The 18,604-nt window shown below is 42.4% G+C and overlaps 1 long non-coding RNA gene across 4 annotated transcripts in view; it reads left to right on the forward strand.

Moving 5' to 3' along the window:
- The first annotated feature begins 5,690 nt into the window (after positions 1-5,690).
- The window catches only part of LOC138109496 (uncharacterized), a 299,865-nt gene continuing 286,951 nt past the window's right edge, over positions 5,691-18,604 (forward strand). For 3 of the 4 annotated variants that reach the window (XR_011150523.1, XR_011150522.1, XR_011150521.1), the window contains exon 1: positions 5,691-5,956. This is a non-coding gene — a long non-coding RNA (uncharacterized lncRNA). The remainder of the gene's footprint in view (positions 5,957-18,604) is intronic. The other variant, XR_011150520.1, reaches the window with a different exon arrangement.

The raw sequence follows: 18,604 nt of genomic DNA on the forward strand, positions 1-18,604 counted from the left end.
CCTCTGTGATACACACTTAAGAATAGACAAACTCCCCCCCAAGCTCTCTCTCGTTTCCGGTGCTGGGACAGGTGGCTCGGGCCAGGCTGGGCCAGGCCACGGCTCCAGGATGACCCCCCCAGCAGGGCTGTGGGCAGCCAGAGTGGCTCGGAAGCCCCCCGCCCCCCCGCGGCGAAGATTTCAGCAAAGCGGCACCGCTGTCCGGCAACAGCGATAAGCCACACAGCTGCAAGGCCGAGGTGAGATTAACCCTTTTATTGTTGTGAAGAGCTGAAAACCTGAGGGAAGAGAAAGAGGAGATGCTTAAAGCTGAAAGTCTGCTGTGAAGCTATGATATATCAGAGTATCCCGTTGTAATTTCATGAAGATCTGGGGGGTGGAGTGTTCAACTCGTAAGCAAAAGCACCTGTGCTGAGATAGGCAGATGCTGACACAGCTGTAACTTCATGAGACGTTTTGGACAGGGAGAGATGGACCAGATGAGGACTTTTGCTCCAAATGGGAAAGGAGAAAACCTCAGTTCCTAGAGATGCTCCCAGAGATAGTCCTAACGATGAAGATGAGGAAGACCCTTTGCTCTCAGGGAAGGAGAAGGGCCTCTCTTTTTGTTTCTGAACGGCTCAACCTTAAAATTGTACCCCAAAAAAACTTCAAGAGTGGACCCTCGAAAGCAGTTGTGGGAAAAGCTGCAAGTCGGGGGAAGGGACTCACATCGTAAGCAGAGAGACTCCTCTTCCTAAATGGACTGAACAATATTTGGAAGTGGGTGGCTGTCTCGTTGTGATAGTGTTTTCATAGCATGAGCAAGAAGAGACTTCTCTTTCTAAATGGACTGAACAAGGTTATTATGGAAGTGGTAAACAGACTGAACATCTTAAGGGTTGTCTTTACATTGTCAGTGGGAGAAGGGAGGAAGGTGGGGGGAGGAGGAGAGTTCTGAAGGTGGTATAATTTTTTTTCCCTCTTTTAGATCTGTAAATAAACTTCTTTATATTCTTTCAAGTTTGGTGCCTGCTTTGCATTTCTCCTAATTCTTATCTCACAGAAGATAAACAGTAATGAGTATTTTGGACCAAACCACTACACTGTAGAAGAAAAAAACACAAACCCCAAATCAAAATTCATATCCCTGCTAAATACTGAAATTCCCCCTCATCCTTAGGATGGCAATCATACCAGCTCCCAGGTAAATCTGAATGCTGAAGAAAAGCTCTGCCACTGAACTTTAGCCCTCCGCTGGTATGAAGGATTGAATTTACTTTATGAACAAACAGAATCACTATGCTTCCATGAGACCATGGAGGTGGTAGTCTTCCCCTTGGAAAAAAAAAAAACAAAGAGGTTTTAGCATAGCACTGATTTTATTAAAATATTTGACTCTTTAAAAAAAGTCTGCCAGTCAGGCTTGAGCCTAAAAAGCAGATGTGGTAGATATAAATGAAATAGAAGTAGTAAAGAGCTCAACAGTGACAGATGGGCTGAGCCCAGGCTCTGGACGCAACTCAAAAAAATAATCAGATTGAAAGGTTGAAAGAATTAAGACTTCTTAGATATGCAGACAAAACTGGTATCAGTCAATATATTTATTTATTTTTTAAAATAAAAATTTGGTTAAGATTTCCATACCTTTAAATAAAAAATAGAAGCTGCTCTGGCAGGGGCATTTTTGGTTGTTTTTTTTTTGCTGTCTTTTAAAATAAAACCTCCTCATCTGAGCACAGCATTAGTAACTACTGTAATTCTGGAAAAAAATTTGAAGAAATGTTTGTAAGGTCTCAACAGACTCAAGGCAAGATTGATTTGGGGAAATGACAAATGGCCATTAATCCAGGAAACTCTGGCCCTTTAATGAAATGGCTTTAAGAGCAGCACAGAAAAAGATGATCAAAGGCAGATCCTTTCTTAGTAACTACAAATGTGGAGCAGAGATAAGAAGAGTGAACAAGTGTCTGATTGCCTTTTACAATGAGATTATTACTCTGCGTGATCATTAGATATGAATGAGGTCTTTTAATCACTGTAGCTAGGTCTGGTCATTGCCCATCGGCTGAATTCTAATGGAGGTGTGCTGTAATTTATTTAATATTAATAAAGATATTCCCTCCCTCACCAAATAACTCACTCTCTGTTTTGACTTGCAGACCCTGCTGAACAATGGGATGATACTGTCTGCCAGCATTTGGCCATTGCTTTTGGCTAGTGAATGAATGATGACACACACCCTTTCCCCTTTGAAAGTTCTGCAGAGCAGCAATTTACAATTTCCTCACTGAGCTCAATCTCCATGCAAATCTCATCCTTTACCCCTCACATTCTTGCACTGTGCATTTGCTATAAGACACTCTGTGAAATCTTTACTTTTGTCATCATAAGCTGCTGTCCGCAGTTGGCCTCTGTCACACTGGTGTGTCAGGGACTACTGGATCTCTAGGTGCTATGGGGTCCTGCCCCTTCTCAGCTTTCCACTATGCATTTGCCCAGATTTTCCCTACAGCTGGCTACTCCACCATCTCTTTGCACCATCCTTTGTCAGTGTGTATTTCTATATCTGGACATTTCTGATGCATATGACAATGTAAGTGTCTTGTGCGTCCCTCTCTTGGGCCTCTGATGGATGGCAGACATGCTGATTGCTAATCTTTTATCCAACTGCTATTCAAATTCATTCTCAGATGCCTCATTACATCATTTGCACAGCCACACTAATTAAACATGGTACTTCTCATGGTTTCCAAGCATCACTTCGGCATGTTCCACTTCACTGCAAAATCTCTCTCATCATGCCAGCCTCACTGCTGCCTTCCCTGCAACTACCTTCAGTATTTCCTGCACTTCCCAGTCCTGACTGAGCACCAAACTTGTTGAATCTACCTCTGTCCCGTAGTGGAAGAGAGAGAGAGATAACGGACATTGTCTCTACATTACCAGCATTTGACATTTTGTGATAACAGCTCCCTCTATCAGCTACCAGAAGGCACTGAATAATAATACTGGGAAAAGAACCATCCCCTCTAAAAACCTGTAAAATTATCCTAATAAAATCAGTAATGAGATCTAGTTTTAAAATAACACACATCCATCTCCTGCATACAGATAAAATGCAGACCTCCATTGACATCCAGTGGATGCCAAATTAATTCCTCTCTGTGGCTTGAAGATTGACCTTAAAGCATTATCTGTTGCTTTTCTTAGGTTAGTGCTCCTCATCTTTAAATTCTTTTGAAGCACTTGACCAGAAAGTAAATGTGTTGTGAAAAATGCAATATATAAGAGTTCAGTTAATTTAAGGTACAGGATATAGAAATTATTGTATTCTGGATACTATTAATTAAAAGGATTACTGACAGCAGTGGTTTTCAAGGAGGAATTTCCAATTTGAATTGAAAAATCAAATATATTGGTGGAGAGAAGTGCTTTTTTATCACAAAAATTAATACCAGCTCCCTTGGTTTAGCTGACAGTTCACGTTTACCTCCACAGATAATTGTGCTATTTTGCATGGCTGTACAGAGGTAGTTACACTGCTAAGCATAAAGTTGCCATATAGGTTTGCTAAGTGCTCACAATATAAAATAGCATATATGCTAGAACCCTCTTTATCTTATGCCATAGGTCAATTACTTTTCCCTCCAGATGAGAGTGGGAGTTAATTATTGTGGGCAGGGCCAACTTGACCTCACAGATTGTAGTCATATTGCAGCATGTGGGGACAAATTTTGTATTATGGCTGTATTTTTCTCCATGAAGTCAAAATCATTCAATCTTAATAGATAAGCAATAATTATTTTCCCCCACCCTGCCACTGATGATGTTTTAACACATCATCTCTGAGCTGTGTACACTTAAGCAGAACTGGCAAATGCATGTAGGTGTGATGTGAATTTTTGGTGTTAAAATCTACAGTGTACCCAAAGTGGTTGCCCTCACATTACATAGTCTGCCTTAGAATTGCACTTCAGTCTCTGAATGGCTATTATTGAAACCATTCAGGAAAGCTGGAGACCTAAATCCGTCAGAGAGTTTTGGAAGCCCCAAAGAATCTCAGAAGTGTGAGGCTGAGTTCAGACCCAGCACAGGGCTTTATGCTGTTCATCCACCCGTGGAGCAACTCAAGTTTAGATGCAATGAGATGGCTCTGTTGTATATTGACATCAAGAACTGAGACAGGGAGGGCTTAACCTGGCAGTTTCTGTGTGTTAACCTACAGGGTGCCACGCTGATTGATGCAGCGATGCCGTGTGCCGAGCCCACAGAAGACAACACTTCAATGTGGGCTGTGTAACAAGGGGGCAGGAGAAAATATTTATGTTGTGCTGTCGGCATATTGCAATGTTCAAAGTGACAAAGGCAATGGTGCATATGTTTCTAATCCTGAGTTTCTGTTGTGGTCATTTTCATGTGTATTACTGGGACACCTTGAAGGAAAAAAGAGGGTGATATATTGCACGTGACTGTCATCTGCTGCTAGGATGTCATTTTTATCCTCCCTGTCATCTCCTGGTCATTCTCACTTTTCTTTCTTCCACACAGTTTTACCTGCTCTTTTCACATTCTGCAATTTAGGCCTTGCTCAGGTATCAAGAAGAATTTCAGTTCTAATTCTTGATCAAGAATTTTAGTCCACTTTTAGTCGCTCTCAGCAACTATTTCTAGTAGCATTTATTATTAAAACTAGATTTACTCTGTTTGTATTAAATGGGAAATAAAAGCTTTTTCTGTTTCCTTGTAAAACCCTGAAGAGGTGTAGCTTGGGTCTCTGCAAAACCCATGGAAGGAGAAAATAGCTAATCTCTGGATGCAGCAGCCAATATAGTGTGAAATTCAACTCTGTGATGGCAATGCCATAATTCCATAATATTACCACTCTTTATACAGATAAGCCTTTTAGCTACAGTTCTGTTCTAGTTATGCCAAAATCATGTTTTAATTTTTCTTAATGGAATGGCCAACTTTTCAATTGAGCAGTGTTTTTGTTAATAAAAATACTGTTGCTTGGTTTTGAGGAGTAGGGTCTGTGGATCGCAGATCAAATTTCCCCTTCCTGGAGAGACCCTGCTAATGCTTGACTTTTGGAAGAAATTCATCCAACAAGGAGTAGCAGGAATGAAATGAATAAACAACAGGAAAAAAAAATTAGTCAAATGAACTTAATCTATTAGAAGTGGCAGGTGGGAGTAAACCACCTCTTATGAGAGTTTTTGAGCATGTCTGAAACTTCCCCATGGAGCTGTGAGCAAAAGTGGGTGGTGATAGACATGGAGGTTGGGAACGCTGCTTTTACAGGTGTGCTCAGTTCCCAAAAGCTACAGCTCATCCTTTTGTTATGCCTGGAAGACATTCCCAAACCAGCAGTATTTCCTTGTTGAATACAGAATTAAGTTTTTCAATAATGTAGAAAGGAAATTAATTTCAGGTAATTTCAACTCAAAATCAGACACGTGGAGCCCTTAAGGATTTGGTTACTTCTAGCAGAGCTCTTTTGCCTAGAGTTATCCAGATAACGAGGCTCATCAGATCTTCCAGTGAAATTCTTATTTGTGGATGTGTAACTTGTGAGAAGGAAAACTGATGAAATCTTATTTCCTATGATATTTTTTGCCTCCTCTCAGGCTGTCCTGCATTATAAATAAGTTAAACTAGGTTCCTTCCAGGCCTCTCAAGGGTTAGGATTCGGCAGGGGCATTGGCCCTGCAGATTGCTTTCACCTGAACTTGATGGTGATCAGCTGGTGATCCCAAGGGCAGAAGAAAACCCTGAACAGCTCTCACTCAAGTGCATAACAGACTGTAAAGTTAGTGCTGATGCTGAGAACAAAGGTCTCATAAAGCAGAAGTTCCTTAGTCTCTGGAATGTGTGCCTCTCCTTCCTAAGCAGCTCTGTGTCTCCTGTGGACTTCCTCTGCTTCCCTGTGGACTTAGGATTGGACTAATATTTACTTCTTGTCTGGCACCACCAGGTAAGGTGAAATGCAGATATAGATTTATATTGGATGCAAAGGAGGATATGTCTGAATTGACTCAATAAATCCAAATCTAGCGTATGAATCAAGCTTGCTCTAAAAGTCAGTTAGGTATCAGTGCTCTTAGCTGTTAGTTTTGATTGTTGATACTAACACTCTGGGTTTTAATGTAACTTCTGCATCCTACAGTGGGATTTTTTAGGTCTCTACTATAATTTCTTGTTCTTTGGTCTCTCTTAAGCTCAACTCTCTGGCCTACACAAATGATTTGAAGATCTCAAATTAATGCATGTGTGCCGCAGTGCAATTGTAGCTGTGTGCTCTTGTAAAGAGCTCCTGGAAGTTTGCTTTGACTTGTAGTTCCTTAGTATTAACCACTCTGCTGTTTGCTCTTAGAGTGACTGTCTCTGCCTTCAAGGCAGAGGCAGCTTCTCGTGGGGGCTGGAAATTGGAAAAGATAAGAGACAGGTTTTCTGTTTGTTTTCCTTTGTCCCTAGACTTCTCCGAAGTTATTCTTTATGTCTTTGCTTATTTTTCACTGTATTTTGGCCTCCTTATTAGCTTGCTTGAAAGCTGCAGGTATTGTGTGTCCGTTTTTTCTCCCTGACCTCATCAAAAGAGATTTTCTCCCTGCAGGGGAGCAGCACCTGCAGGGGTGGGGGGAGGAATGAAACTGTAGCTCAGCCCAACATACAGTAAAAAAACTAGACAACCGGAAAAATAATTTTGAGGAGTGAAATGGGTTTGAGATGGCTTCAACCCACCTTCTCCTTCCTGGTGATCAGGGATGCCTGTTGTCATGCCAGTTGGCATATTACAGAGACCAGCAGTGGGAATCATGTTGGAATTCTGACTGGACCGTGTATTGCAATTGCTGTAATTTACTATAATCTTTATTATGTTTTCAGTACGTTTTGTATTATTCCACTAAATCAGAAATCCCATGTGACACCAGCTATATTTAAACAAGTACATTTGAAATGAAGCATTTCGTCTTCCGTGTGTGGACTACCTAAAAGAACCTAGTCTGACAGAAAAAGGGGAATAAAAAAAAAAAAAGGTAAAATCAACATTTAGTCTTAACAATTAATTCACACTGACCTCATTCTGGAGTGGTCTTGATCTCTAACGGTAATGGATCAAGGCAAAAATTTAGTCTCTAAATCCACATAGTATGAGGTACAGTAGACTTCTCTTTCCTGGCATTAGGGACAAGCTAAAAGAATCCCATATCACAGGTGAAAAATGCCTAGTTAATCTAATGGGGAAAGCTAAGCAGGGCTGCACTTAGGGTGAGAACAAGAGACTTTCACAGACAAGACTGGGAATGCACACACCTCAAGGTTAAAGATGGAGCACTCCTTTAAGGGCAGACATACAATATTAATTTAAATACTCAAAGTGATTTTGTATAAGCGGGAGGGCAAAGGGACACCAAGTTCTCTTACTTTGTCATTGGGTGATACAATACAGTAGCTGGAAACCTACTAGAAACTTATAATTAAAGGTCTCTGCAGAATATATGAAGGTTCTGCTGAGCTTCCTGCATAATTCTCAGTAAAAGGAGAGGAAAAAATCCTTTGAAAATACAGGAGGCAGTGAATCTGTCCTCTCTGTGTGAGAGAGCTCCAGCAGAGCTGCTGAGGCCTGATGTCATTGAAGGGATATAATACTTGAAGTACAGCATGATCAAATAAAATATGCAGAAACCAAGTACAGCCTTAGGCTAATTTCATTTTAAGCAAACAAATAAAACTGTAAGGATATGGCAGAAGGAAAACAACAAAGAGAAGAAAGCCAATCTTTCATTCAGGAACTTGAGCTACCCAGAAGTTAGTTCTGTGGCAACAACAGGGCATGGATATTATTTGATCCAAGTTATGGACCACCCTCTGTGGTAGCCTCTGTGTTTTCTGAGGGTGCAGAACTTGTGATCCAGAGCTCTTTGCTCAGGCCCTGCTCTTTCAAATTTATTGGTATGGATGGACTTAGGTGCCTATAAAGAATCTCTGTTGCATCTATTAGGGGCTGTTTGCAGATGTTTTACTGTGTGCCTGTGTTCATCTATTCCGGAGAAGGAAAGGTAAGTAAAGCTCCACAGGGCGATAAACAAAGCACATTGGCCGGAACATCCCTGATTGTAACTGTGAACTGATCTCCCACCACTGGTGCTGAACCAGTGGATTCAGTCTCTCTGGCATTTTTGAGCTCAGATGGAAGCACGTGCATCTGGTGGACCCTTGGGGGGGGGGGAGGGCTCTGTAATGCATTGCTGTCTTCCTGTGTGCTTCCCTTCCCGTGTGCTTGCCATGCAGACGGTAAATGCAGATGGTATGGTTGGGTGGCCTGTGGTAGTGACCAAAAAGTGCACCTTCACCTGGTGCAAACTGGTCTTACGGTTTGATGTGCTCCCCCACCACACTCCCCACATTTGTGGTTTAAAAGAATTGTTTCTGTCTTATAGCTTCTGTGTTCTGATAAGCTTTCTCGTCCACTAGTCTTTCTGGACAAAAATTTTGTCTTTGATCTTCAACAGAAACTGGACAGATTAATTAACATATCAAAACAAACAGGCTTCTTTTATTCTCTTTCCCCCAAGTCAGCTAACCTGGAGCTTTTCCAGGAGCAGAAGCTCCTCCAATTATTACATCTTTTTATTCTGATCAAGGTTTCCCATCTTTGTGTAATAGAACAGAGAGCTGGGAATAGAAGAAGATTGTTCCGACCAATTTCTATTTGATCTTCTCTTCACCACACTGCCATTGAAAGATTTCCCCCACCCCTGCAGTTGGCTACAGTATAAAACTACTTGCAACTAACAGTGCTCTGCTGCTCTTTCTCAATTTTTCTGCAAGGTTTTTTTTTCTAGATACTCAGAAATGGATAGAGTTGGTTCAGCCTGAGAAGCTGTTGGACTAGAAAACTAGAGGAAAGATTTTATCACATAAAGACACAGAGGATAAGGACATTTGTTTCCAGTCTTTTCATTTAGTTTATCTCTACTCAAGGTAAGGTAAAGGACAAAATATAATGTCACACTGTTCCCATACACAGTTGGGTTTTTTTTATTCCTGGAGCATAGCAATAAGAATTAGCTTAGAGAAGACTGAGGAAAGAAAAGAGGACAAGTTACTCTGAACTGTCACAGTCCCCTGTTATGGTTGCTGACTTTCTGGATTTTATGATATCTCAGTAGTTGAAGGTCAGCTCAGTATTCCATCTTCTTAAGGCAGGTGTTTCAGTGAGGCTCTGAGCTTTCATGTTTAAAACAAGGCAACCCTCCCAAATCCACATTTCCCAACACGCTGGCTGTGTAAGAAGTGGTAAAACATGTTTTTCTGGTACCAAGGACTTCAAAACTGCTGGGCATTTTTAAATTGCATGCTGCTGATCCTCTTTCTCAAAGTGAAACAGTAGCACTTCCCACTTTGTAGACAATGGGAGTCTTATCACTGCTGTGTTAAAAGCAGAGTTATGCCAAAGCTGAGCTGTTTTGAAAATCCCTCCTTGAGTTCCCAAGCTTTAATCTCCTGGTCTTGCAAGTAAAGCCTATACATTTCTTCAGCCCCTTTCTGGCTTTAAAAGAAGTGCACCTTCTTAGTAAGCTTGTGCCTCAAATGTGAAGTGATATAGGGATGAATGAGAAGGGCTTACATGGACTTGGGTGTCACCCTTTAGTTTTTTCACTCTATTGTCATAGGAACAACAACCTTTCCTTTATGTAGTAAAAAATTATCAGTATATGGTAGCTAAGCTTTACAGAGGAGGATGTGACATGGTTTATCTGCAAGGATGACAGGGCATGAAAAATAATCGTGGTGACTTGAAAACCCAAAAGCGCAATTTTGTGCATGGTGCCATTTCTGATTTGCATTTCACTGTGTACCAATGGCAGGAAAAAAGACATAATTAGTGCCATAAAGCATGGACTTTCAATCCCCTTGAGAAACACAGCAACCCCTTCTAGAGTTTTAGTTGACATGGTGAAATTTAAAAGCAGCAATATAGGATCCTGGAGGCCATGGTATCTTACTGTACAGAGATACTAAAATGTAAAGCACCCTGTGGTGGCTTGCTGACAACAGGGCCAAAATCTACAGTGTTTTGTATAAAAACTACAGGCTCAGTGGCTAAAAGTATTGTTCTGTTACACAAGAAGATTTATCAGCCTCTACGTGTTGCCCAGTACAGACAGGCTCCACCTTGAACAGGGAAAATATGTTATGCCTCAAGAGGGCTATCCCAGAATGAGATAATGGGAGAAGCAGCAGGATTTGGTCAGTCTCTCACTGCTGACCTGCAGCTGAGGGCCTGCAAATTGCACCTGTTTCTTTTCCTCACCCACAAGCCCCCAGAGCCCTTGGGCAAGACTTTGGAATAGGATGTTAGCTCTGTCAGCAACTGAGATAATGCAGAAGGTGTAGGTTAGCATTGGAGCTGCCCCGCTGGGAAGCACTTATGATGTGAAAGCTGTCAGGGGCAGATGATGTTTGGTACCTGATTTCACATTTCTGTGCTCATGAGAATTACCTGTATTGCCCAGTGCTGCCCTTCTGCAAAGCTGCTATTACCAGGGTCACTCTATTGACCCACCACGTGGGCCTTTGAAGGAAGGTAGTCTGCCAGGCAGTGCATCAGGGTGCAAAATCTGGAGTCCTGTACTCGATGTCTTAGCTACTCTAAAGGCCTACAGTGTTGTGTGGCTTTTTGCTCTCTGCTTGGGTCAGGATTGGCTCCACTGAAATGTGCCAGGCTTTCAGCCAGAAAGGCTTGCAGCAGGGATTCTGCCTGAGAATACTGTGCAAAAATTTACTGGGGCCCTGATCTTGCTCAGAGCTTCCAGATTGCTAAAGCAATATAAAGGTTAGTAAGAATAACTCTTTACCTAGATAGACTAGCAAAGCTATTCCACAAATAGTCCTAGAAGGAACGTCTCTGAGGTGTATTTGGCTGGCTCTGCATACCTCTGCCTAATGCAGAGCTATACTTTCACACCAGTTTCTGGCAGGCTTGAGCAATCAGTAAATCATTTCAGGTCCTTAAAACCACGACTGCCAGATGTCCTCCTGTAGCCAGAGGGAAAACTGCACTCTCTGAGTTGTTGTGGTGTTTCCCACCCTGGGAAAGGTGGCTTTTGTTTTTCCTACAGTATTAAAACAAAGCTGAGTGCCATTAGTGTATTTTTTTAAGTTTTTCTGGCAGCAGTTGATGGTAAATGGACAAATGCCATTATTCCAGACGTTAAGACTTATACCAGTCTGAAGCTATAATGACAATACCAAAAATGTCAATATATTTCCCAGTTTAGAGGGAAGTGATAGCTTAGTATTACTGCATGTTTTTTTCTGTTTACTTGTTTCTTTTAGACATACCAAAAATGGTCCCAATAATATTGGGACCCTCTAAAATTTTTCCAAACATACAGTGGTGGTTGACTTCATAATGGTGATCCAATGGCTGAAGAGACTCATGCTGAAAACCTTGTAGAGGATTTTTTGCCTTCATCGGTCTCTTAAGGTTCGTGTTTTACTGTGCAGATAACTGTATCTGTGTGTTGTTGTCATGGTTGCATAGGTATGGACTTTCCCATTCTGGAAGACAGAGAAGAAATTTAACAGCATGTCACTGAGCACATAAAATTACACAGGGACACATGCCTTTTGAAGCAGCAGGATTCTGTTCTTCCTCTTATCTTTTCTCCAGCCCCTCTTCCTCCATTTCTGCACTCTCATTTCAATCTGTGTGGCACATTCCCTGTGAGGAGTTCCTAAGCTGTTTACCACTAACCTAAGGGTTGATATTGATAAGAGCATAATCACAGAGATAAACAGAAGGGCCAGACCAGTGCACAGAGCTTTCGACAGTTCACCTTGCATCTCCCAGCTCCATTCCAGCATAAATCTGCATGGATTTCACTTTTTTCCCCCCTCTGTGCACCACTTCTTATCAATCTCCTTTTTCTCTGCAGTGTTTATATCCATGAATCTCTGGCCCTTGGACTGTCTTTCCTCTTCTGTTTCCCAGGGGTCTTTACTGATTTCTTTCTTTCATTGTGCTCATGTCTGGGTTTACAGGAGAGGTCGGGTCAGGAAGCACAGGCTGTGTCAGAAGAAGGGAAAGGTTTAGAGAAGCCATGAATGTCCTAGGCCAAAGTTAGACCTCTAGAGCTGTAGATACCACTTCTGTCCTCGTGATCCTGGATTGGTTTGAGCAAACAGCTGGAGGTCAGCGAAACAGCAGACTCCTCTGTCACCATCGTGTAATGAGGCACTTGGTGCGTGACAGGGCTGCCAATGATTTCTCTGTCTGGACCCTTTAGGCAATTTTGGTTTGGCTCTTTGTAACAAAGTGTGATCACAGGAAGACCAAGCAAATGTGTAGTGTAGTGCATTGACAGAGGTAAGGCAGCCACTGAAGGTACACCAGCAAGGATGCCACCAGCCAAGGTACAAATGCTTTCAGTGAGCTGCATATCTGTTCTGGTGTCTAAGGAGGCTGGCCTGGTGTGACCAGCCAGCAAGGCACTTACTGGTGTCTGAAACAACAAACTGGTTCTGCTCTGGAACTGGAGGAGAAAGAGATGGAGATTTAGAGCAAGCGCTGAAAGCCTTCCTGGTTTCCCTCATAAATTCATACTTGGCTAATGTGCCAAAACCTACTTTGCTGCTATTGTGTCCCTGTTGTATCTTTCAAGGCAGCACAAAGATGTTGCCATTTGCTGCCAAGGTGCCTCTGCTTTGCTGTGTAAACACATTCCTAGTGTTTCCCGGGATGTATGGCTTTAGGAGCTTGGTTTTCTTTGGGTTAGCAAAGCAAGTAATGGGAGTAGCTGTGTCCTGCTGACACTTTGAGGGGAATAGAAAGAGACAGAAAGCAATTATTCAAGTTAGAATGTGCATGGAGCATTTTTATTATTGTTATTTATTGTTTTATGGTCACTCCAGTAGTGCTGCTCTTTGGAGGAGGGAAAGCGAGCTATCGGCACAGCTTGTGTAAATCACCACGGCTCCATGACACCTCTGGATTTATACCAGCTTGATTTCTCTACATCCTGGTCCTTGGTTTCAGCCTCCAAAAATTGCCATGTGCATTTTAAACGTGAAAAATTGGGACACCGGGCACGATGAACAAAAGAGAGGGGATGGGGAGGAAGCAACCCAGCTTGCTGCCTGATGCAAGATGCTGGGTGCATGGGCAGAGCATGACCTTCTCTCCTCTCTGACTTTTCATCTGAAAAGCTTTGGTAAACCTTTTCATAGTATTCTGACTAGTAGTTACACTGGAGAAGGAACTGCACTTGGGAAGCAGGGCCTGTTATAAATTCTTGAAGTGAAAATAGCTAAAACAGCTAAATTCCTGTTTACATTAGATATGTTGGTTTGTCTGCTTCTCTGGCTGTTTAGCTGGCAGAAGTATTTTTATTCTTTTTAAACATATAGGTGAGTATCCCCTTGTGCAGCTTTACACACATGGAAGCTGCTGCAATGCCTGAAGGTTCAATGTGAGACAGCTCACCCATTGGTTTGGGTTCAGCCATGATTTAGAGCCTTTTTTGGTTGTCATGGTTTTCCCCCTCCACTTCTCAATGCTTATGACTTCCCGGGGTAGAAGTGCAGCTGTGAAAAATCATGGACGTGGTTGTACAGAGATGGTGAGAAGTTGTGTAAAAAGAATGTTTTTAGGGGGGATGTGTGTGTAAGGATTTAATTATTTATTTATTTATTCTGTTTTGGAGGGCAGGAATGAGGCTTTGCTGTTGCTTTGGAAAACTTCCCGCGGCCCCCATGGCTGCTCTGCTCTGTGCACCTACCACTTTGTGGACCCTGGCAGAGTGGGCCACCAGCTGCCACTGTTCCTGCAGAGGCATAGATTGAAGGTGGCACCCCTCCCCAAAAGAGGGACAGGCACCACATGGTCACGTCCTGCTTCCTCCAGGAAGGTACCTCTGGAGTTGTTGCAGGAAAACCAAGGAAGAAGTGGGTTGTGTGGGCTGGCTTTATTTGGGGTTGTGGGCTGACTGAAACCAGGGCATTGGCAAGGTAGTGATTAGGTTCCTGATCCTTGCAAAAGCCAAAGCAGCCAGTGTTATCAAGATGTGTAGGATAATAAGACAAGGTAGCTTACAAAATTTAATCTCTATTAATTTCCATGGGTTTAAAATTAGGTTAACCTTTATAATTAGCAAAATAAAGCTTTTAATAATCATCCCCAGAGAAAAAGGGACTTCTAAAAAAAAAAAAAAACCAAAACAACAACCCTACAAAAAATCAACCCTAATTTTGCTCCTTCATCTATTCTGTGCTAACTTCAGTACATTTCACTGCTGTCTCTTCCAAGCAGCCCAGGTGAGGCGCCCTGCCCCACCATCAGGCAGTGCTCTCTGCAAAATGTCCCTCTGACATCAGCAGCATTGCTGTAATTCACCTTGAGGGTGCTTATCAGTGTGATCACTGCCAAAACAACTCTGGCAAGCTTTCTAACTAACCCAGTTTAACAAGCTGTGATGTCTGTATTTTCCACTCTAGCTGTTAACATAACATTGCAAGTTTTTCATTTTGCTCGGTTATTGTAACTCGTGCATTTGGCTGGATCTGTATGCTTGCAGTCTCAATACTGACAGTGACCTAACTCTAGTTAAAGTGAAGCTAAGCCTGCTGAGGCTTCAGACCTAAAAATGTCCTACTTGCATTTTTACAAAGCAGAAGTCGTAACTCTTCCGAGCCTAATTTGCAGTTTAGCTATGCAAAGTTGTAAAGAGCTGTATGGAAAGAAACAGAAACTCTCACAGAATTTCAGATTTCTTTTCTCCTAAGAAAAGCCTAAAGTAGTCATTGATCTGAATGGAGAAATTTTTATTCTTGCATTTTTTTGTGAAGCAGGAAGTGCAGCCTTTTTGCCTATCAAAATCTGGAAAAAGTATTAGGTGAAATATTGTTTCAGTCAGTGGAAGGAAAGGGAAAATTATGCACTTTACCAAAACCAAAAAGAAAATACTTCTCAGAGGAGAGAGAAACATTTTGAAAAGAAATGTCAAAATGCTCAGTTTTAAAGTGATTTGTTTGAAAACTTTCATTTCTACCTTTACCTGGACGTATTTGTTATCTAAATTTCATTTGAATTTTCAAATATTCCTAGATAAACCAGAACAATATTTTAGACTTCTTTTGCTTGGTAGTTGATTTTATATTCATATGAAGACTGTTGTCTAGCAACAATTAGCATAACAGAGCTGAGATATGACCTCCAGAAATAACCTCTGAAACTGAAATTTGCTGTGCATTTGAGCCACCTGCATCACCAAAAGAAAAGGAGTCACTCCCTAGTCCTGGCTTTTTCCCCAGCCTCTTTATGGTGAGTGTTTCTGTCCCAGCATGAATTGTGTTTGGGGGGTGGGGTGTGGGATTGGGTATTGATGCAATGAACAAACCCTTTCCTTTGGCATAGGAAAACTACAAGAGTTTGGAGAGGACCTTGAAAGGTCATCTAGTCCATCCCTTTGTGAGAAAGGGAGCCTAGATGAGACTACCTGGCATGCTGTCTGATTGCGCCTTGAAAACCTCCAGTGATGGATGCACTACCACATCCCTGGGGAGGTTGTTCCAGTGACTGTTTCACTCTAGGAAATTTCTTGCATCAAGGTGGAACCTCTCCTGGTGCAACCTCTACCTGTTGCCCCTTGTTTTGTCCCAGTGATCCTTGTGCTGAATCATTTCTCTGTTATGTGCTTCCTTGCAGGAACACGGTGCTTTTACCCACATGCTTCAGGCAGTATGGTGCTGGGCAGGGAGGACACCTCAGTACTTTGCCAGGCAGAGAGAATATTGATAAACATTGCAGGCTGAATTTGTGGTGAGCATCACAGAGCTTGGATGAAGCTGTAGGAAGCCTAGAAAAAAATGGAATAGCTCTCAGAGAGAAGCAGAGCTAATGAACCCTTATTTCCTATGTGTTTGTATTTTGGGGAGCAACTCCGTGTGGGTTTGCTGGGGCTTCATCAGAGGGAGCACTCATGGTACAGTCTTCTCCCACCCAGGGTCTAAAACAGCATTTTCACTTGCTCTCCTGCTGATTCCTTCAAAAAATATGAATGCTTCTGAGGGTGCTTCCTCCCTGCCAAAGGCAACAGACATTGGCTAATGAGCTCAGAGTCAGCAGAGATAGGCAAAAAGGCACATACAGAGCATTTAACTGGTTTGGAAGCCAAACCACAAACTTAATCCTTGGAGAACACGGTCATGTGACATGGAGAGTTGAATTGCCTGTGTGTGTGGGAGGGAGGTGAGGGGGTTATTATCCTAGCATGCATGGGGATGCCTCAGTGGGTGAGAAGCTCATAAAATTCAGCTTTGATTGGGAAGTTGAATCAGTTATTAGAAAAAGACTGCTATTCTAAAACTGCTTTGCTCCTTCTTGTGTCCCATGGTATGACTAAGGGGCCTTGCCAATCGAGAGGAAAACTGAGAGTTGGACTCTCAGATAGTGAAAGCTCCCTGAGGCTGTCAGCGCTCCAGGGCCCTGATGCCAGCAGGGCTTCCAAATTGATATAGAATGAAATGAAACAGTGGGGAGGGAGAGGAGGAGGCATAAATATTTTTCTCTTGTTAACTTATTTTCCCCTTTTGTGCATGAGCTAATGCGATGGAAAGCGATGCAGCTAAAATAAGTGCATTTGTTGGGAGCTGCATGCTGTGCTGTGAGTTACGGCTGGAAATCACTCACTGGCCAGTCCATTCCTTTCCTGCACTGTATCACCATGTGCTCCCAGCAGTGCCCGAGGCAGAAGGCCCCTGGGAAGTGTAACAAATGGGTGGGGTGATAAATGCAAATCTGGTCAGTGCACAGAACACGGGCCAAGTTGTGCAGCTGCTTTCGCCATCGTGACTGTGGTTCAGCGCCCGTAAAAGTGAGGGGTGTCACCAGCCCTGGGGGAAGGAATAGCAAAAGGGCAGCGTTCCAGCAGGACAGGCTGTGGGATATGCCGCTGCCTTCAGGAAGCAAGAGGGCTGCTCAGGGTATGTGCACTTCTGAATAAGGTTTCACTTCCTACTCCTCCTTTTGCCGCCTATTTGAGACAGTCTCTCTGTTACATCTTTACCTTGTCTGCAGCGTGTTACCACAAATGCGGTAATACAGTTCTAGCTGTGAAGTGCCTCATGTTTTCCAATGGTGCACATCTCCTGCAGAGACTTCTCCCTGGCCTGCATGTTCTAAATGAAACTCATTTTGATGCATCTTCCATCTGCTTAAGTGTTGGCCATAAATAACAACATATTACAAAATTGCCTTCTTGTCAACACACAGATTGTTTATGTGTCATTTCCTCTATCCTTTGTGTTGCTGCAACTTCCTAAGGAAGGAGGATTTATTGGTATAGCAACGCTTGGGAATTGAACCAAATCCTATGGAGTATGAAATAAATATAGTCAATTTTTGGTACTACGTTTTTATTTATTTTTTATGAGACATCTTCTTTCCTTGACGGCTTTGTAACTCACCATGTGGCATCCACTAGCTTTGCCATATCATCTGTTGTTTAGGGTCTTATATTTCCAGAGTATGTTTGCAAGCTGAGTGTAGAACTGTGAACCACAGTCCCACGGTATTTTTGACTGAAAGATAATCTGGAATTTCCATTTACTGCAAGCTAATCTTGAATCACCACAGCCTCATTTTTGGTGTCAGATTGAAAGAAGGGCTCTATCAGTTTAAAATGCAGTTGGGAGATTGGTCAAAGGTCATGCTAGGCAAGAACAGAAATTTCTGTTTTCCATGATTTCTAAATCAAGTAGGCTATAAATAAGTACTCTTGACTTAAGTATTGCATTTCTTGTGCCAGTAAATTGTTAAAGCCCTTCTATTCAGGCGGTAGTGCACTTTCTTGTGTGAATGCTCCCTTCCCTAGTGGCTGACTGGGCCTGGCTGTTTGGGGACCAGCTGATACGGCCATTGCTCAGAGTCTGAATGCAGAATTTTACAAGAGCTCACGGTTTTCATGTTGAGCACTCCTGGAATGTTGCTTTGTCATTTGAAATGCTGAAATATTGTTACTAAAGCTGTTAAGGGCCTGTTCTGTCCCAGTGATAAGTGTTCTTGTCCCAGTGAGATTTACTATAGATGCAGTGGATACAGTGTGGGCCCAGGCTCAGACCACTGTAATGGTGAGAGTGTAGAGCTGGGTGTCTGTCCTCTGTGGCCCTGGGCCAGCAGTAGCACAGCTGTCCTTGATGCTGGATCGTGCTATTCCACATTTGTTTTGTAAAAGTAAGCTTCTTGAATTCTTGCTTATTGAGGGTAATTATATATGTGCTATGTGTGTAGCTCATCCTCACACACAAATGTATTTCCAAGCAGAGTTACTTCAAGATGGAAATGCTTGTCTTTCTTTCTTGCCTTTGTACAAGGGTACTTTTGTCTATCCCCCAGAGGAACGGGATCTGGCTAAATAAGCTGAGCATATGCTTTTGAGGGAAAAGACCTTATCTAAGCAATGAATACTCCTGGCTCCAGACCACTCAGTTGGACCTGGAGAGTTTTGATGATGATTCAAGAACAAAAGCTCTGTTTAACCAGGCCTTTATCCATTTCTGTGTAGACATAAGTCAAGTCTGAGACATACTGCTAGCCTTTTTACAACATATGTGACAA

This window comes from Aphelocoma coerulescens, chromosome 4 (genome assembly GCF_041296385.1).
Source record: "Aphelocoma coerulescens isolate FSJ_1873_10779 chromosome 4, UR_Acoe_1.0, whole genome shotgun sequence".
NCBI lineage: Eukaryota > Metazoa > Chordata > Aves > Passeriformes > Corvidae > Aphelocoma > Aphelocoma coerulescens.